The sequence below is a fragment of the Schistocerca serialis genome, chromosome 3 (assembly GCF_023864345.2).
Source record: "Schistocerca serialis cubense isolate TAMUIC-IGC-003099 chromosome 3, iqSchSeri2.2, whole genome shotgun sequence".
NCBI lineage: Eukaryota > Metazoa > Arthropoda > Insecta > Orthoptera > Acrididae > Schistocerca > Schistocerca serialis.
In genome coordinates, this window is record NC_064640.1 from 125,570,562 (window position 1) to 125,584,127 (window position 13,566).

Sequence of the window (13,566 nt, forward strand, 5' to 3'; positions counted from 1 at the left end):
TCACACTCTTTTCTTTAATACACTCAAATTGTATGTACCGATTAAGATATTCAAGGGTAACAAAGATATCCTGTGGTTTGTAGCAGAACACGTGCACTCAAATTGTATACTGTAGATGGATGTGAATGGGCTCTTTTGAGATGGGTTAGATTCAAGTAGCTCTGATTTTGTTACCTATGAAGTACACTGTTACCAAATAGGTAGGCATTCTTGCCACGCTTAATAGATATGTCGGACTCTCCTCGACTTACTAAGAATCAGGAGACAAGCTCCAACATATGTCCACCAATCGTGAAAGGCTTCGAGCCAGTAATGGGAAAACTAATGCGATAAATTGTATCGAACCAACAGCATAAACGGTAGAAAGCTTAATGTGTATTTATTAACAAATATTTGATTCAAGCGCACCCAAGAATTCTCCCAATATATATAGGCGCTTGAACATTTCCCCCTCCTGGAATATGCCTTCCGGAGATCTCTTCTAAACAACACATTGCAAGGCATCCCAGATATTTTTAATTCACTCTGTAGAATTCTGGACGTGTGTGGTGTCGCACTGTCCTGCTGGAATTGCCCAAGTCCGTCGGAATGCACAATGACATGAATGAATGCAGGTGATCAGACAGGATGCTTACGTACGTGTCACCTGTCAGAGTCGAATCTAGACGTATGAGGAGTCCCATATCACTCCAGCTGCACACGCCCCACACCATTACAGAGCCTCCACCAGCTTGCGCAATCCCCTGATGACATGCAGGGTCCATGGATTTATGAGGTTGTCTCCATACCCGTACACGTCCATCCGCTCGATACAATTTGAAACGAGACTCGTCCGATCAGGCAACATGTTTCCAGTCATCAACAGTCCAATGTCGGTGTTGACGGGCCCAGGCAAGGGGTAAAGCTATGAGTCGTGCAGTCATCAAGGACACGCGAGTGGGCCGTCACCTCCGAAAGCCCATATCGATGATGTTTCGCTGACACTTGCTGGTGGCCCAGCATTGAAATCTGCAGCAGTTTGCGGAAGGGTTGCGCTTCTGTCACGTTGAACGATTCTCTTCAGTCGTCATTGGTCCCGTGAAATGGTCGTACTGGAAAATCCCCAGTTCATCGCTACCTCGGAGATGCTGCGTCCCATCGCTCTTGCGCCGACTATAACACCACGTTCAAGGACACTGAAATCTTGATAACCTGCCATAGTAGCAGCAGTAACCGATCTAACAACTGCGCTAGACACTTGTCTTATATAGGCGTTGCCGACCGCAGCTCCGTATTCTGCCTTTTTACAAATCTCTGTATTTGAATACGCATGCTTTTAGCAGTTTGTTTGGAGCCTTAGTGTGTTATTACCTAGTATTGTTCCGCACCTACTACTCAACAGCAGCTACCCATTCCACTCGCTCGAGATTCTCTATAAACCTATCCACGTTATTTCTAGGTGCGGAAATGATTCTTTTCTGCCAAAACCAAGGCAGCTTACCTTCTAGTCCCATGATCATCATTACTGGTTTAATTTTTTTCCGTCAGATGTGACAACCGTGAAACCCACTTTCTAGAGAACTTGGTAACTGATTCGTGATCTGGAGTAAACTTTTTACCACTCCAAAATTCTCTCAAACATCGTTTTGTTTGTTGTGTGACCAGTACTCATTACGAAAGGCAGTTTTAAATTCAGAAAGAGTTGTTCATCTAATCATTACGTCAGCTGACCATCGCAAAGTATCTCCTGATATATGACTTCTTATGAAAGAAATTGTCTCATGTTTTGACAATGCATTTGGTAAAGCATCCTTAAAATCATTCCAGGACTCTAACAGGTGAATTTTTTTGTCTGGATCAAAACGTAAAAACTGACGCCATCCTATAAAATCTGCGCCAACTGAAGCAAAATGCTCTACAGTAGTATTAACAAGAGCTACCAGAGGTTATCCTATTTTCTATGTTAGTAATAATAGTATTTAGATTTTCTACTTGTAATTCTACTGCCTCCACTCTGTCAGAAATTTTTTTATCAACTTCCTTATACAGTTTCACGCAATCAGATTTTTACTTTCTTAATATCCTTCTGTCAAGCGTTTACTTTATTTGTTACTTCCTCAAACCGATTAGAGCAAAGTTTGGATTCATTGCCTATTCTTTCTCACAACCTCCCTTTCCTAAGATCATCTGTGTCTTTAAAATCTTTACGAACTTTACCAGTTTCGGTTTTGAAAATACTATGTAGTTTAGTAAAAAATGGTTCAAATGGCTCTGAGCACTATGGGACTTAACATCTATGGTCATCAGTCCCCTAGAACTTAGAACTACTTAAACCTAACTAACCTAAGGACAGCACACAACACCCAGTCATCACGAGGCAGAGAAAATCCCTGACCCCGCCGGGAATCGAACCCGGGAACCCGGGCGTGGGAAGCGAGAACGCTACCGGCAGTTTAGTAAGCTGTTGCCCTAATTAGACTTGCAGATCATTGTGGTTAGAATCAATTTTATTGTTTAAACTATTCAGTTTTGAGTTCATTTCAACATTTACTTTTTAATTACTACTTAACTGTTTACTACTGGATTCCATCTTGTTGTTCAGTTCTTTATGATAAGATTCAAGTTTTGAAAATAGCAACTGCCTCCGGTTTGGTTTCTCTATGTCGCCACTTGGTATTTCAACTGGTTTTAAAGGAGTTTCTAGCAGTCCCTGAATTGGATGAATTTCAGAAATATTTATCTCAGTTACATTATTTGATAACTCTGTAATTATAATTTTTTTGACTTCATCTTCAATTATATCATCATCAGAAATTGGTTCTAATTTCGCAGTAATACTGTTGACAAATCACCTTCAGATTCTGGATTTATTACGAGGGCAGTTCAATAAGTAATGCAACACATTTTTTTCTGAAACAGGGGTTGTTTTATTCAGCATTGAAATACACCAGGTTATTCCCCAATCTTTTAGCTACACAACACTATTTTTCAACGTAATCTCCATTCAATGCTACGGCCTTACGCCACCTTGAAATGAGGGCCTGTATGCCTGCACGGTACCATTCCACTGGTCGATGTCGGAGCCAACGTCGTACTGCATCAAAAACTTCTTCATCATCCGCGTAATGCCTCCCACGGATTGCGTCCTTCATTGGGCCAAACATATGGAAATCCGACGGTGCGAGATCGGGGCTGTAGGGTGCATGAGGAAGAACAGTCCACTGAAGTTTTGTGAGCTCCTCTCGGGTGCGAAGACTTGTGTGAGGTCTTGCGTTGTCATGAAGAAGGAGAAGTTAGTTCAGATTTTTGTGCCTACGAACACGCTGAAGTCGTTTCTTCAATTTCTGAAGAGTAGCACAATACACTTCAGAGTTGATCGTTTGACCATGGGGAAGGACATCGAACAGAATAACCCCTTCAGCGTCCCAGAAGACTGTAACCATGACTTTACCGGCTGAGGGTATGGCTTTAAACTTTTTATTGGTAGGGGAGTGGGTGTGGCGCCACTCCATTGATTGCCGTTTTGTTTCAGGTTCGAAGTGATGAACCCATGTTTCATCGCGTGTAACAATCTTTGACAAGAAATTGTCACCCTCAGCCACATGACGAGCAAGCAATTCCGCACAGATGGTTCTCCTTTGCTCTTTATGGTGTTCGGTTAGACAACGAGGGACCCAGCGGGAACAAACCTTTGAATATCCCAACTGGTGAACAATTGTGACAGCACTACCAACAGAGATGTCAAGTTGAGCACTGAGTTGTTTGATGGTGATCCGTCGATCATCTCGGGCGAGTGTGTTCGCACGCTCCGCCATTGCAGGAGTCACAGCTGTGCACGGCCGGCCCGCACGCGGGAGATCAGACAGTCTTGCTTGACCTTGCGGCGATGATGACACACGCTTTGCCCAACGACTCACCGTGCTTTTGTCCACTGCCAGATCACCGTAGACATTCTGCAAGCGCCTATGAATATCTGAGATGCCCTGGTTTTCCGCCAAAAGAAACTCGATCACTGCCCGTTGTTTGCAACGCACATCCGTTACAGACGCCATTTTAACAGCTCCGTACAGCGCTGCCACCTGTTGGAAGTCAATGAAACTATACGGGACGAAGCGGGAATGTTTGAAAATATTCCACAAGAAATTTCCGGTTTTTTCAACCAAAAGTGGCCGAGAAAAAAAAATGTGTTGCATTACTTATTGAACTGCCCTCGTACTTTGACAGAAGCATTCTCGTTAATTTCAACTTCTGACTTCTGCAGTAGCTCCAGGAAGGCCTGGGCATCGGTGAGAGCGCGGAGTAGCTTGCTGGTAACTTGCAGGTTCACGCAGCTCCGCGATGATGCACCGTCTGGTTCTAGCCCCGGTGTAGGGCCGTCCTCTTATCTCCTTCCGTCGCGTTCAAGTCTACTGTGACTAACATTCACAGTTTAGTTTCTACACTCGCGAGCAAACCTCAACACTGTCCTCCCAATGGTTTCGAAATATTTCATTTCGGTATCCTGTTAGTGCCTATCGAGTCCCCTGCTTTGCACCGATCACTTACACAGTTCAGTTTACCGGCTGATGAACCATATGACCGTATGGGGCGGGGGGTGGGGGGGTGCAGGTAAAATCCAATGGTCGTTATGTCGTTATGAAAAGACTCCTAAATTGTCTGTCAGTGCGTTCCACCTACCTTTGCTGTCTACAAGAGCCTGAAAACTATTTTTAAGGTCAGCCAGAGAGCGATGGAGAATATACTGACCATAATTTACAGTCAGCAAGTCCACAGTACTCTTTCTGCGCAGTCAAAGAAAATTTTCCCTCTTGGTGTTTACTCAGCGGGATCAGGAATTGTGACTATAGATAAAAGTAACAGATCAGAGGCGACCTCCAAGGGAAGTTGCAAGTAAAATGGTCTATCATCCTGACTCATAATCACCACAAGTTAATTGCTCGCCTTAAAAGTGGAAAATAATCTCGCCACTTGCCACGCGGTTTTGTCAACATTACGGACGGCAGCAAACAGTTACTTGCATGAAATTTAACCGAGCCAGGACAGTGTACAGTCCTCGCGAGCTCACTTCCTAATTTTACCGAAAACACATTCAAGTGTATCAAGCTATGACGTTACCCGAGGTACAATGCATGATGGCGTTTGACTGACGCGGACGCGGACAGTGGTGTCTCGGTGCGAAGTGTGCCACTGCCTCTCTGTCTGTATTTATACAGGCGCGCAGCGGACCGCCAAATAGAACATCTGCTATCAATCGCTCTAGGCACCTATTGCAGTATCTAAATGGTCCTTTTCTCGGGCATGTATTAATCAAGAGCTCTGTCGTTTAACAATTTACAGTCTTCTTAATATTCATATAAATAGAGTTAAGTTTGCTTTAGTTACTGAAAAGTTTTAGTTGGACCGCATTTAAACTTTGACAGCTAGAATTTTTAGAAAGGAACGGACAGTAAAACATGACCTTTGAACTGCCTGTTTAAGATTCCTTGTAACCACTGTTATTTACAATGCAGTCTCGAAACGTAGTACAGCTGTATTATTTCATGAATGTAATAGAGTGCTGCAATGAGAACTTTCTATTACAAATGCAAATCACAATCTACCACGAATAAAGACATTTTCGTTCCAAATTTGGTTATTAGTAAATAATTTGAAAACTAATAAAGATAGCGTATTGATGTACGTATTTAATGTTCTTACGTGAAACTGAGGCTAAATCGAATTTTCATCTTTCTGTGTCTACTATTTAGCGGCTTAAATTTTTCGTTAAAACGTCGATTTTAACCAAAATATTGCTCTGATAAAGTTGAGACTTGTAACTTTTAATTGTGACATACATTTGCATATTATGACCAGTTTTTAGCTTTCTAATTTTGTTATTCAGCGCCACTTACTTCTCTCTGAAGATCGTATATTTTGCCTAAGATGTTCATTTGATCATTCTGAGATATTACAATGTTAATATTAATATACTCAAGCATACACTGACAAAGATTGTTTCGCCTCAAATTCCAGCCGTCGATTGACGCTGGGATTATGTGCACTGTGACGACAATGCTACAATTATTTTTTAAATAGGCAAACTATGTTAAATGTTCTGAATTTCCTGCCGCTTTTCTTCCTGGATTACAAGTTATAGTGATTGGGTGAGGATAGCAATGAGACTACTCTATGTTTTGTATAATCATGTCCAGTTACCTTACTCACTGAGCTACAAGCTGTGCACAACTTTCTACATTGTTCTAAATTACAAGATGGATGCGCAAATAAAACAATTTTTGGAAGTTTTGTAATACATATTTTTCATACACTGTTAATCACAATGGTTAAAAAATCGATCATTCTTTTTTTCTACATCAAACCCACTGCATGTTTCCCAAATAATTGTTTCTTACCGTCTCCAAATTCACCCTGTATTGCAAACAAAGCTATAGGAAGAGTAATGTGTTCAAAAAGTTTGATGGTGTAAATACACTCAAGAGTCCCCAGGTGCTACCTTGAGTGTTGCAGCTCCATACCTCTCGATGAGCGTGAATGTCTGGAGAAGGAGGTATGGGTGTTACTCTGTCGCCATCTGAGCATTCATCTTACCATGTAGCTCATGCCACTCCACCGGAGAAAATATGTATATTACTACATGGCAGTCAGTATCTGGCTCTGTATCTATATTTACAGGTTCCAATCCACTGGCAGTCAAATTATAAGTCATGACGAATAGTAGTACATTGGAACTATGAAGCTGCGGTTCGACAAGTTATGATGGTTATGCAGACATTGGAAACTGGAACAGCCGTGTGTCCTCGTTAGAAATATCACAAGGGTTCATTTCTGCTCGCTGAGCGGTGGCAGTGCAAGTACACTATGTGATCAAAAGTATCCGGACACCTGGCTGAAAGTGACTTATAAGTTCCTGACGCCCTCCACTCTCGCAGGCATACGTTCAGTCAGGTGCTGGAAGGTTTCTTGGGGAACGGCAGCCCATTCTTCACGGAGTGCTGCACTGTGGAGAGGTATCGATGTCGGTCGGTGAGGCCTGGCACGAAGCCGGCTTTCCGAAACATCCCAAAGGTGTCCTATAGGATTCAGGTCAGGACTCTGGGCAGGCCAATCCATTACATGCATTTTATTGTCGTGTAACCATTCTGCCACAGGCCGTGCATTATGAACCGGTGCTCGATCTTGTTGAAAGTTGCAATCGTCATCCCCGAATTGCTCTTCAACTGTGGGAATCAAGAAGGTGCTTAAAACACCAATGTAGGCCTGTGCTGTGATAGTGCCACGCAAAACAACAAGGGGTGCAAGCCCCGTCCATGAAAAACACGACCACACCATAACACCACCGCCTCCGTATTTTGCTGTTGGCACTACACGCGCTGGCAGATGACGTTCAGCGGGCATTCGCCATACCCACACCCTGCCATCGGATCGCCACATTGTGTTCCGTGATTCGTCACACAACACAACGTTTTTTCACTGTTCATTCGTTCAATGTTTATGCTTCATACACCAAGCAAGTCGTCGTTCGGCATTACACGTTACGACCCTCTTCAGCTGTCGGCGGTCTCTGTCAGTCAACAGACGAGGTCGGCCTGTACGCTTTTGTGCTGTATGTGTCCCTTCACGTTTCCACTTCACTATCACATCGGAAACAGTGGACCTAGGGATTTTTAGGAGTGTGTAAATCTCGCTTACAGACAGACGTATGACACAAGTGACACGCAACCACCTGACCACGTTCGAAGTCTGTGAGTTCCGCGGAGCGCCCCATTCTGTTGTCTCACGATGTCTAATGACTACTGAGGTCGCTGATATGGAGTACCTGGCAGTAGGTGGCAGCACAATGCACCTAATATGAAAAACGTATGTTTTGGCGGTGTCCGGATAGTTTTGATCATATAGTGTAATAGAAAGTCGAAAAATTGTCTCTCCTGATCTAACAGGCAGTGTTGATTTCTGTTCCAATACTATGGAAAAAAATGTAAGTATTTGCGAAAAGATACATGTACAATGAAAAATAATAATGAACAATGAGGAATTTGTTAATACCTACATTCAATTTTGTGTGTCACTTTCCTTCTTTTATCGTGTCTGGTGGTGGCAGATCTCTACTGCTTACACTTCATGACGATTATCCTTTCACTGCAATGAACAGAACAGGAATGAAGAATCCTTTTGCAAGCATTCTTGGATAATTGTTGGAGGTAAGCGACTGCAGTGCCACAAGAATTTTGAATTGGTGGTGGGGTAAAGGCAGCCATTTGGGTCACAAACCATAGGGGGGCATGACATGTGTAGAGTTGGCATGGCTGAACGTGACATATACTAACAGAGAATCGTTCTAGCAAATGTACAAGCTGGGTGAGCGTTCAAGATCAATAAGAGCACCCATTTTTTAATTTCGTACCTTTTTTACATCTTCCAAGTGGCCTAGAGTAGTGTGGCAGCGGGGAGGAGGAGGGGTGATTTGACCTTCACGGAGATATGGCAAAATTCAGATTGGGCCAGTGTGCACTCTCTCCCATTGCTAGTATCATCACCATTACAGAAAAGAGATACGTCGACAGGGTTGTTTTGAGCACACCCAGGAACCAAGGACGATACTATTTCACAGCAACCGTCCAAGCTGAGCGGCCTATACTATGCCCAGTCCTGTGTCCACCGCCCATTTACGGGGCCATTGACACCAGTAGTATGCGGTGGTTCCAGGCTGGGCGCCGTTAAGACGTTGCTTACTGCCAAATTAGCGAACGATAGCTGCAGTGACTGCAGTTAAAATGCAGACCACACAGAGAGCTGATGCTGTTAATGAGTTACAAACGAGTTACATGACTGCTGCCATTATCCTGCCGTTATTCTTTGTTAAACCTGCTATATGCAGCTGCTTTGGCAGTTAGTGCTCTCGAAAGAGAAAAAACGTGCGTTTATCAAGCTTGCCTTAGTCCAAATCGTTCAGCGTTGATCATCTGCATAGCGCGAGCGTGCGATCATTCCACATCGTATTCTTCGAATGCAACATGTGCGTAAATTTCTCATAGACATATTTGGACCATCTGACGGCAGTATTTATCACTTAATAAATAACCGCTCCAGCTGCTAGTATGTTCTTTACTATAGTCCACGGCCATTTTCGGTTTTTGTATTTAGGCCATTCTCTAATGGATATTACGCAGGTGTGAAGTTTTCACCACTAGAGAATGGATTAAGTATAAAACCAGAAACCACTCGTGGATTACAATACAGAACATATTAGCATCTAGAGCAGCTATTGATTAATTTATTAGGGACGTTCAAAAAGAAACGAGCTGGAGGCATAATTATAGATACCAGTACCTGTATGTTAGAAGTATTGACCCTGGCTGTTGAGACACTTGTCCCACTGTGACACAAGGCGGTGAATACCTGTCTCATAAAATTCCTGGTGCTGCGATGTTCACCAGTTCCGCACGTACACCTGGACGTCGTCGTCTTAAGTAAATCGTTTGCCCTCTTCTTTGATGAAGACGGCCCCCTTCTTACACTTGCTGCAGCACAGGACAACAGCGAATGCCCAGCGTTACTCACAAATCATGACCACCCTTCACCAAGCGATCAGATCAAAACGACCAGGGAATGTCACCCGTGGTGTCATTCTGCTCCATGACAATGCAAAGCCTCATACGGCCAACACAGTCGCGGCACTCTTACAGGAATTCAAATGGGAGGTTCTTGGGCACCCTCCACACAGTCCGCACCTCTCTCCCTGTGATTACGGCATTTTTGGTCCCCTTAAAAAGGCTCTGAGGGGCAAACGATTCACCTCGGACGACGACGTCGAGCTATACACGCTGAACTGGTTAACATCGCAGCCCCGGGAATTTTAAGATACAGCCATTCACCGCCTTATGTCACAGTGGGGCAAGTGTCTCAACAGCCAGGCTCAATACTTCTAACATACGGGTACTGGTTTCTGTAATTATGCCTCCGGCTTGTCTGTTTTGGAACGCCCCCTACAGTATACAGTTGCGGAGCAGCAGCACTCTCTACAAACAGAGAAACTAATACGTTTTACCATTTGGAGACGATGTCTCTGCCACCCATACATGTTCTATTCAAAGCCTTGCATCAGTTTAAGGGAAATCACATTGTGCAAATGCACGATTCCATATCTTTCGGAAGCGAATTTCTCATGTATAATGTTTGCTACCACTGTCGGTAAACCTGTGTGGGCCCTTCTTGACCAAGACGAGGCAGGCAAGGCATACAGAACAGAGTTTTACTATTGAGTTGTAGCGTCGGTGCCTGAGTTTCTTGTAGAGGCACTTGGGTGAGTAGCTACGTCTCCCTTGTAACTTCGTGCATCTGGTATCTACGGCCATTTTCTCGTACTGGTTTGCAGAGTGCCACTCTCCTGGGTACTTGACTGCAGATACTTATCTTGTGATGATGTCTTCTAATGGAATTGTAGAGGGAGCTTTCTTGATGTTGGACATGAATTCAAACCTCTGGATGTTGATCTTGAAACTGATCTTAAGTGCTGTTCTGTAAAGGCCCTGTAAGTTGTAAGAAGCCTCCTGTATATGCTTAAACATATTGTAGAGTTCACCTAATGAAAGGATTTCCTCACTATTCTCCAGATCTTATATATTGTTCGCTAGTAAGATAAACTAAACTTTGTGTTCTGCCTTACGGCAGGTCTTGTCATGGGGGATGCCTCATCAGAGAGGTCCACCGCATGAGCTTCTAGGGAAGTGATTCCAGTGGTGGTTTCCCGTTGCCTTCCACTGGTGATGATGAAATGATAATGAGGACAACACAACACCCAGTCCCTGAGCGGAGAAAACCTCTGACCCAGCTGGGAATCTAACACGGGCCTCTTGGTGTGACAGAGCGCCGCGGACTAGTAACATAAGGTCACTGGCAAAAGCTAGGCATGATATGTCGAGGTTATCTTTCTTGTACCTTAGCTTCAGTCCAGCTCCTAGTGGTAGCATTGTCGCCCATTCTTTGGTGATTATCTCTTGGACGCAGTTGAATAGAATGCAGGAGATTGTGGCCTCCTCTGACTCCTGTTCTGGTGGGGAAACTCATGGACAGCTCACCTCTAAAGTTACCCTTGGAAGTTGTGTTCTTCAGGGTGGCCTGGACTAGTTTAAGGGTCTTCTCATCCACGCCAAGTTCCTGTAATCTGAAGAAAGGTTTCCGCTATCTACAGAGTCACATGCCTTCTGGAAACCTACTAGGACAATAGCCTAGGAATACCCACCTCGGCTATTGTAGGTGAGGACTGCGTCAACATTTTATATATATTATGAGCAGAATCTGTTGATGCAGACGCCACCTGGTGTTTATGTAATCGTTGGTCTACCTGGCTAATGAGCATAGTCAGCGGGCTGCTGAGAAGATCTTGTAGGTAATCAGTAATAAGGAGGTAATTCTGTAAATGCTGAGGCCTGCCTTATTTCCTGTCTTGTGCAATGAATGAATTACAACAGGCGTCTATACAGAAGGCAGGATCTCTATTGTCCGTTTATCCCAAGTGATCTGATCGATACCCTGCAAGGACTGTTCATCTGTGTGTTTCCACATTTCTGCTACGACGTCATCTTCAAAACAGGCTTTTTTGTTCTTGAGACCCTTGATGATATCCTCTGTTTCTACTCTGGTGTGTGGTTGAGAATCAGGGTTCCTGGTGGAAGACTCATGGAAGATGAGCCTTTGTTTAGGTTCTGTTGTGTTGAAGATCTTCTTGAAATAGTTCACAAGGACGTAGGTGTATTTCTTGTTATTCAGCTGGTGCTTCTTTTCGGTCCAGTGGAAAAGTATAGTAGGAGCTGTGTGCTTGGTCGTCTGCTTCTTGGGTCCGTTGTACCGATTTCTTGAGCTATTTCTCCGAAAGTTCTTGTCTGCCTGTTGCACCAGGGTCCTGAAATAACTTCTCTTTGCTCTGCAGATTATGTTTTCTGTTGTCTTTCTTTGGATGAAGAAGGCTTCATAATTGGATTCATTCTTACCCTGGTTCAAGCTAAATGTCTTTCTTCTATGGCCTGATCGCATTTTGTAATCCACCACGGGATTGGATGAGGTGGAGACAATTTCTTGGGCGGCATCAACCAAAACCTTTTGTAGGGAAGGCCATCCTTCTATGTTTATTTCCTTAGGTACCCTGAAAGTCACAGTCTTCATCATACAGTCGCAGGGTGCTGAACCTGGATACCTTATGGCTACTTTGGCGATTTGGTATTCTTCTTAAGGACCGCAGGTTAGTCTCGACAAGTGAGGGATAGTGATCAATGTCTATATTGTCTTCTCGCAAATCCTTGACATTGTGTATTTTCTTGTGGTATCGCTGTTCAATCGCTGCATGAACTATCTGGTATTCGCCAAGCATGTGCTGTGGGCTCTTCCAGGTTTTGGCCTTCCTTGTAGGTCTTCCACATCTTTTTAGTTGGCGTCGTTTGTGGGTGTGTGGAAGTTTACTATTGTGTATAGTACGTTACAAGAACTGGCGGATAGTGAGGAAATCGTTTCGTTGGGTAAAGTGAACTCTAAAATATTTTCAGCCGTCTTGTGTTGTGCAGTGAACCCAGTCCACAAGCGCGGGATTGTGTTTATTACTCTTTCATCCGGTTTTCCCTTGAAGATACGGCGTGCTTTGCGCTCTGCTGTACTCTCCTCTGTAAACTGCGTATGTTGTAGTACTGTTAACTTGATTTTGTATTCGTTCAGCACTTCGAGCGTTTGATAGAGTTTACCTATGTTCTGTAGAGATTTGATGTGGGTTGTAACTAGGTAGGTGATGTTTCTCTTGCTTTCTGGTGGGATTTTTTTTATTGTTCTTAGTATTGGAATACATGAGGGTGGAGGTTTCCAACTTGTTTGTCTCATCTTATGTGGGGGTAGATTGCTTACCACATGGGGTAAGTTTGCCATTATTAATCTGCCACTAAGCTCCTGCTTGTCTTAAGCTCTAACTCTAGCCTTAGCTTAATCTTCTGTACATCGTAACTAGTTATTTTGATTTCTGTTATTAATGGTTTATATGAACCTTTTCTTGGCTGCTAGATTATTCATTCTGAGCCTCAGAGTCGATTACTACATCATGTAATCTGTTGCTGTTGAGTATACTCAAAGCTTGTGTACTAGTTTCATCCCGTGTAGATAGTGGCAGTGGTGCACATATTATACGCTGCCTTCTTCACCATACTGGCCACCATGCAGAATCAGTGGTTTGTGTGGTGTCGGGATGAAGTCCCAATGCATGGACACTACAAACTGGTACTAGTTACACTAATACTAACTAATATTAGCTGTGATCAAACTGCTACTATCAGTAAGCAACCTCCTCCATTGGCTGATATCTCGAACTACCGATATTTACACAGTCGTGTTTGGAGAGGAAATTGACACAATGATAGTGATCAGGAACCATCTGCTCAAAAAAGGACGAACAATTGGTGGACTGTTGACTAGAGGACAAGACAATAGGTTGGAGGATTTTGTACCGATACTGCTACACTCTCCCTTTATCTTCGTTAGAGATGGGGTGCCAGAATGAAATTTTCTCTCTGCAGCGGAGTGTGCGCTAATATGAAACTTCCTGGAAGATTAAAA

The 13,566-nt window shown here is 43.6% G+C and overlaps 1 protein-coding gene across 1 annotated transcript in view; it reads left to right on the top strand.

Annotated features, from left to right (window-relative positions):
- The window catches only part of LOC126471548 (lipase 1-like), a 273,437-nt gene that overhangs the window by 95,558 nt on the left and 164,313 nt on the right, over positions 1 to 13,566 (top strand). The window lies entirely within an intron of this gene.